Below are 7,778 nucleotides of genomic sequence, written 5' to 3'. Positions count from 1 at the left end.
TAAAACTATTCTTTTAATAATAATAATAATAATAATAATAATTTATTAAAAATAAAAAAAAAGAAAAAGATAAAAATAAATAAATAAAACATAAGAACCGTCCAAACAGAAAAAAATAATATTATTTATTTATTAAAAATAATAAAAAAAAAACAACAAAAAAAACACAAAAAACAAAAAAAAAATAAATAAATAAATAATGAGGGTAAGAAATTTTAGGGGTGAATAAAAAGAAAATTTAGTAAGGTGTTAATTTTGGAAACGTTGAGCTTTTAAAAAATAACCGTTGGAAGTGGGAAGTCAAAAGGATTGGGTCGGTGTACTGCGGGAAGTCAAAAGGGGTTGGGTCGGTGTATTGGCGCTTAATATTACCACCTTCTTCGCTCTTCCAGTCTTCACTCGTCCACCGGAGAGGCTAATCTCTGTAACTCCGCTCCTCCAAGACCCAAACACCCCTATACACTCGCAATCATCTCTATAATCCAAAGAAATTAACAAGATCGCCGTAAGTTTTCATTCTTCTCCCATTCATTCGTTCTTCAATCATCCTGCGGCTCCCCAAACACCGTCGGAGACATGTTAGAGGGTTTTACTTGGAGGGGGACTCTTTCACACCGTCGTATCTCCTTTCTTCCAGTGTTTCCTCTTTCTTTCATTCTCGGGCGTTCAAGAATCTTCTGCCTTTTCCCTCTGCGTCTCTTAGGTAACGTTCTTGATTCTTGTATGTGTATTATTGATTTTGTTAGGTATTTTCAATTAGGCAAAGATTCTTCGGGTCTATTGTCATTACTGGATTCATCATGCTGTTGGGATGTACTTTTATGCAGTGTATTTCATTGACATCTGGTTGCGATCAACAAAAAAGAATATAGATCTTTCTCATCTGATCTCCAGGTAGCGTGTTTAAGTTTATGGTAACTTTTAATGTCATGAAACTGTTTTTTTCTAAGCATGCATCATCATCGCTTGAAGGATCAAACACTATGCCCATGGATCTTCTTGAACTATATTAGAGGTAAATTAATGACATAAGTATACCTGATTGCTGCCTTAAATATTAACTAACACATACGACCTCTCTAGGTATCTTTCTCTTTCTCTTTCTCTTTCTCAGACAGAGATGATTGGTTAAGAAAGTCTGATGTGCCCTCAGTAAAACTTATATAGTTTTGAAACCCAGAAAAGTATTGCTTAGTTGTAGATTGTTCTTCTGTGCACTTTAGGTGTTTGATGAAATGTCAACTAAGTTAAAGAGTTGTTTTGCTTTGTTTTCAGGGTGAAGTTATGCAGAGAGAAATAGAAGTGTAATTTGCATAATTGAAACAATTTTTGATTTTCATTGCTACAGAAATATTTGGACTTATGTTTGTAATTTTCTTACTGCAGGATTCCAGAGATTGAAATTTGATTTTTTGGGGCATAAGGTCAAATGCGTGAATCTTAATCAAATGAGGATACTTCCAAGAGGTGCAGTGCTTTTTTGTGGGCCTGTTTATATTATCTCCTCTCCTCCTATTTCTGAGTTAGGTCAAAACAATGTCTTCTTTATTATTTTTGTTCATTGAGAAAACTGTCTTTATTGTTTTAACTTTTGAATTGGAATTGGTATTTTGAATATAAGGTTACAAATAAGAGGTCCATCTAAGAGGTGCATAGGTTGTATAAAATTTTTCTATTTGGAGGTTCATAACATTGATTACATGTTATAATGTTTTCCTATTAAGTAACAGATGTTCCCTTTTGGTGACAGATCTTCTGCTGCATCTCCATTGAAGTTAGTTCCTGACATTGGTACCTTACAGTTACATGATAATTTTGTGTCTACATGTCTGTATTATACTTTCTTCACTGAAATTGTTAAACATTGCAACAGGGTTTATCCCCCATTAATTATACTGATAATGCCATGTCTTCCATCAGCAACTGGGGTTAATAAGGTTGTATCATTTTCAAAACTTTAATACATCTTAGTGCAACTTCAAATCCTTTTTTGTTGATTCATTAGTTAGTGTTTGACTTAAACATCTCCAATAACATGAGCTTCTTTGATTTGAGTTCATATTTTATGATTCCTGCCTTTTTGATTACTGATTTATTTGCCATATGAATTTAGAGAAATAACAACCATCCCCCTTTTCGTCCACCAAAACTGGATAATTTGTTATACAAGTGAACACCAAAGGTGCTTTCCCATGGAAACCTGATTGGCACACATTACATATAAGAAAGGTCTAATGCTCTTTCCAAATTAATTTCATGATAATGATTTTTTTATTGTACTTGATTACATCATATGACAATATTGTTGATTCTTTTTTACTTAATGTGGGACAAAACTTTTCACTGTATTTTCATTCATGTAGGACAACATGGAATTGTTGGATGACATGGCAGAATTGAGACCTATTGTGTGATTATATAACAAAGTATATTATGGGTATGATAAATTTATGTATTTTAGTAAAATTAGTAAGGCTTATTGATACTCAATCAGGTGTGTGGTTATTACAGTGAAGTCATCTCATCTGATGGTCTGAGAGAAACTAGAGCAATACTGGATCAGTCAAGAGCAACCAGAAATCTTAGCTAACAACAACATTGCCCTCATGGGTTGTTGTTAGTAGGCTCATATAATCTGCCACATTAATGTATTTCAATTATTATCATCTAACAAATCCTCATTTTGATAGAAGAGTAACTTAACTGGAGCAGTTGAGAGCACCTACGAATGTGGATACCAAGGTAAGAAGCCAAACTATACTTTGCTGATTACTTAATAATATACATGCAAAATGTATGTCTGATAGGCTAAGCTTTCTTTACTTCTGTTTTATACTTTCAACAGTTCCTTCCTATTAAGATATTCTACTTGACTTTAACCATTATACCTTTAGTTATAGCATTACTTTTCAACAAATAACCTATTAAGAATACTTACTTTTTATCCTTTTTTTTCATTTAAAGAGCACATGAAACTTGTATTCTGAAAATCTAGCCAACTTTAGCATTATACATTCTATTAAGACATTGTATTTTTAAACAGGAAACTTGTTATTTTTACATCCAATTATTTCCCATAGGACATTGGACTTCTATTTTTTTTTTTTCAGTTTTAAGACTCTTATTCTCAAAATTTAACCAATTATGGCATGATGGTCTCATGTATATCATTATCAATATACTTTCGAAATCTTTTTTATTAAGATATTTTACTTTTAAAATTTTACCCTTTCTGATTTTTGTTATTATTTATTGCGTTATACATTTTTCTTATTTGGACATTTAATTTTTTTTAATAATTTTTTTTCTATTAAGACTATAAATATACCCACCAAAGTATAACATTATACCTTCACTTTGTAGCATTCTTTTTTTAATATATAAACTATATATGCATTGAAGTTTGAAAAATTAAACTTATTTTGTTTTGTTTTCAGTTAGTATATCATATTTTTACTTATAGCATTTTACTCTCATAATCTAACCTATTAGAACCTATTAGAATATGGAACATTATATTTTCAATTATATATTTTTACTTTAAAAATCTTACTAATTAAGATATTGTAATCTAAATTGGTTTTGCTTTTATTTTCTAATTAAGACTTTATACTTTTAAAAACAAATCTAACCATATGCAACATTATTTTTTTCTATTTTTAATATTATTCATTCAAAGTCCAACTTCTTAAGACATGCTTTTTTTGTAATTGCAGTTTAAAAATGTCAACTTATACTAATTGTGGCATATTATACTTTCAAAATTTAACCATGTATGGCATTAAACTCTAGACAAAACTGCAAAAAAGGTCCCTGTGGTATGCATATTTTCCAAGGTTTGGTCCAAACCTCGACTTTTTTGAATATAAGGTTACAAATAAGAGGTCCATCTAAGAGATGCAGATGCATAGGCTGTATAAATTTTTCTATTCAAAGGCTAACAACATTGATTACATGTTATAATGTTTTCCTATTAAGTAACAGATGTTCCCTTTTGGTGACAGATCATCTCCATTGAAGTTAGTTCCTGACATTGGTACCTTACAATTACAAGATAATTTTGTGTCTACATGTCTGTATTATACTCTCTTCACTGAAATTGTATAACTTTATGATTTCTTCTATTTTGATTACTGATTTATTTGTCATATGCATTGCTGCTTTTTAGGGAAATGACAACCATCACCAAAACTAGATAATCAAAGTGTTAACATGTAATTTTTACCCTTAACACTGTAACATACTTCATGCTTTTTATGTTGTTTTTTAGTTACTCTGTTATTTTGATTTCTGTAATTTTTACCCTTAAAGGATGTTGTGTTGGGTGATTATGCCTTCATGGAAATGATATGCTGGTGTACAGGTAGCTACAGCTATGAGTCTATGACCCTGTTTTTGTATTTCCAGAAATACTCCTCTGTTCCTAAAACTTGTGGTTATTTGTTGTCTTCAGGAAGTGATGGGATGAACATACTTCATGTTGAATCAATCAAAAAGATTCTGAATATTGCAATTAGTTCGCCTGGTAATTCCTTACAAAAGATATTTTGTTATTTAGTCAATTCTTTTATTTGTTGAAAGATGTACTCTTATTTACCAAATTGGGACATCAGGGAGGTGAAATGCCACATGGTGTGGTATTTGGTGGGTTGAAATGTTAAGAGCAGTTGGAGATAATAATTAATTCTCTTTTGTGAATGAAAGTATTATATATGAGAATTTTGTTAAAAAAACTTCATTTTTTTGCATGAATCTCTTCTTCCAGCTGTGATGTGATGCTTGGACAAGCATCTTATTGTTACCTTTTAGCCAAATCAATTATGTTAAGAAAGTATGGATTTTGTCTCATTCTTTCTGGTGGTGATCTGTACAAGAAAGAAATGTCATCAGGTATTGCAATTTTTGTAAATTCTCTAATAGATAATTTTGTACTACTTATTAAATAGTTTTCATTATCGAATATCATTATTTAAGTAACAATATGTGAATGATTTGTCTATCTGTTTAGAGTAATGTTACATTTCTGGTCCCCGAGTGTAGCTGATTTTTTTTCAAATTTAGGACCAAATTTGCAGAAATCTGCTATATTTGGTGACCAAAAATAGCCACTTTACTTGGAACAGTGAGCAAAAATGGTACAAAAACCTTAGATAAGGACCCAAATTTTGTAAAGTTGCTTTATTCAGGGACCAAAAGTATATTTTACTTTTGTTTCTAAGTTTGTGTGCTCTTCTATATTATATTCTTCTGAGAAACCCATGTCTATGTTGGAAATCAGCCCTTCCTTTAACCCACCTGCATCTATATATATATCGACTCTCATGTGATTTACACAAGGAAATATGGACTTCTTCACTGCTATATTACTTTCTAAAGGAAAAACTGATTACACATTTAATGAAAACTATCTGCCCTATTTATAGACTACAGTCTGCTACACTACATGCCACGTAATCTAAACAAAAGAAAAGAGAATAAACATGCAACTATTTCCCAGCTGTACTTTCTTCTTATTCTCCATAATACACGGTCAAAAACAAGACTTGGTAACACCCACTTTCTGAAGACTTGGTCCAACATGGACTATTCAACTATGATCCATTCCATGACTACTGACCCGTGGATTACTTGCTGACCCGCAACTCATTTGTGACCCATAACCCATCAAGATTACCTAACAATTTGAAACCCAAACCCATGTTTCAAACCCATAGTCACTAATATTATCTTCCAAGATTTGAAGCACTTATTCCAAAATATTGTGAATTTATGGTTCATTAATAATGCATATAGATGCTAATTGGCTTCACACATAGTAGCAACAACATTGGAGCAGGAGACATAAATTAGGGTTCATTCTATTTTAGAAGCAACCAAGGTGAAAAGCAAAATTCATACAATTTTTTCTTCTTTGGTTCTTTAAATGTATTTCATTCCAATTGTTTATAACTTTTTGATCATATTCAGTCTTATAGTTTCCAAAGGAATATAATATGGTTTCCTGAAATTCTTGTAGCCACAAGCTCTTCAGGTTCTGTTCATGCTTTCTTTCTTGGATTGGCTATTCATCAAAGGCTTTTGTTACTTACTGTAAATCCATGATTTTCTTTACTGTAAAAACATATATTATTCATTAAATCCTACTAATTGAAGAATGATGCTTCTTATGAGTTTACAAGTTGTACTATACTTTTACTCGATTCTTAAATATTTTTTGATAATGGAAACTTTAATTGAGAATTGAGATATTGATGTTTAGAATCTTCAGTATTTTCTAATGAACAATTAATCTTCTGCAGGGAAATAGAAAATTATGGCTTCAAGTTTTGAATGAATTAGGGCATAAACATCTTCACTTAACCTTTTGAAGTGGTAAGTACGTTTCTGTTTTTCCAAATTGCCCTTTTGAAGGTAAAAATAAAAAACTATATTTATTCTCTTTTGCTACTCTAAAATGCCACAATATCAACTTTAGTTCAAAAATGAGAATTGTAGCAATGAAATCTTGTTTGATAAGTATGAAGACGATGACAAATTGAGCGTAGTGCTTTATTTATCTTTGTCATGTCTGGTGTGTTTAAGATGGTTTTGTTTCATTGAAATCTATTTTTGTGTATATGATCCATTGCTTTCTATAAAGTATAAAATTTGGGCTGATGTTTATTGTGTTTCTAGTTTCTCTTCCATTGCTTTGCATTTACTGGTCAAAATCTTGGATCTAGTCATGGTTTGAATATGTTTAGTTTGTTTACTCCTTTTTAATCTTATTTTAATTAATATTAGCTAACAACATCATTGCCATCATGTGACAACCCGATATTTCAACTCTTTATAACGACCAAAATGGGTCAAGTATTGTAACCACTTCTGAATAATAAAAAGTTACTTTCATAATAAAATGTATAAATAAGTTCTACTTAATTTCCTTCTATGATTAAATGTCTTTGAACCATGATCGTATGTGAAAAGAACGCCCAAATCCGACTTCATATAGCGAAGTTATGATTTTTCCAAGTTCGGATTAGCAACAGACAACTAAAAACTCGAATCGGAAATCGAGCGACTTTTGGCCGGAATGACCTAAACGAGAATCGAAGGTCTCGACAATGGTATTCCAGCGGTAAAAAGTCTGGCATAAACCGACATCAGATAAAGAAGTTATGAATTTTCTAAGAAATTCCTTAAACACGATGGATTTTTAATAAATAATAAAAAAATAATTTTGGAATTTGCCGACGGAGTCTAAACGAAAGTTGTAGAGCGTAGTCTCACCTACGCGAGGATATAAAGACCATCGAAAACGGAGTTCGTATGAAGAAGATATGAATTTTTGAAGTTTATTAAATAAATTAATTATTTATTTTATTCAAAATTCGGATATTATCCGAAGGGGAGTCAGCGTCCTCATCCGAGGTACGCGCTGCGTACCCCAGTACGCCCTGCGTAACCGAGAGGATTGGCCTCTGATCGTCCACGTCGCGCTATCCGAAGAAACCGACCCATCCGACCCGTCCGAAGCCCCGACCCGTCCGACCCGACGTCCCATCCGACCCGCCGTCCCATCCGACCCACGTACCCAGCAACCCGTCCCATCCGAACTGAGGCAGTCGAGGCTTCGGTCATGCATGACGTACGCGTACGCGCTGCGTACGAGCGTACGCCCCGCGTACCGAGGCAGACCAGCCTTACTATAAATAGGATGCGAGGGTTTCCAAAGAAAGGGTTCATTTCTCTTCTCTCTCTCTCAACTTTGCCTCGTTTTCCGTGTCCGTTCAAAC

At 32.6% G+C, this 7,778-nt stretch overlaps 1 long non-coding RNA gene across 6 annotated transcripts; it reads left to right on the top strand.

Moving 5' to 3' along the window:
* Positions 1-301: 301 nt before the first annotated feature.
* LOC111887590 (uncharacterized) lies at positions 302-7,217 on the top strand. Of its 6 annotated transcripts, XR_002848824.3 has the most exons (14): positions 302-703; positions 828-1,015; positions 1,276-1,304; positions 1,387-1,467; positions 1,751-1,791; positions 1,874-1,937; positions 2,114-2,229; positions 2,364-2,437; positions 2,512-2,742; positions 4,005-4,072; positions 4,169-4,214; positions 4,312-4,363; positions 4,454-4,525; positions 4,766-7,215. It is a non-coding gene; the product is annotated as an uncharacterized LOC111887590 (long non-coding RNA). The 6 variants fall into 6 exon arrangements; XR_006190519.2 differs by having other exon boundaries at positions 4,005-4,363; positions 4,766-4,890; positions 5,794-7,217; XR_006190524.2 differs by having other exon boundaries at positions 4,005-4,363; positions 4,766-4,890; positions 6,300-7,216.
* The last annotated feature ends 561 nt before the right edge of the window (positions 7,218-7,778 follow it).

This window comes from Lactuca sativa, chromosome 4, assembly GCF_002870075.4.
Source record: "Lactuca sativa cultivar Salinas chromosome 4, Lsat_Salinas_v11, whole genome shotgun sequence".
Taxonomy (NCBI): Eukaryota; Viridiplantae; Streptophyta; class Magnoliopsida; order Asterales; family Asteraceae; genus Lactuca; species Lactuca sativa.
The sequence above is the reverse complement of the archived record's forward strand: the minus strand, read 5'-3'. Positions and strand labels throughout refer to the sequence as shown.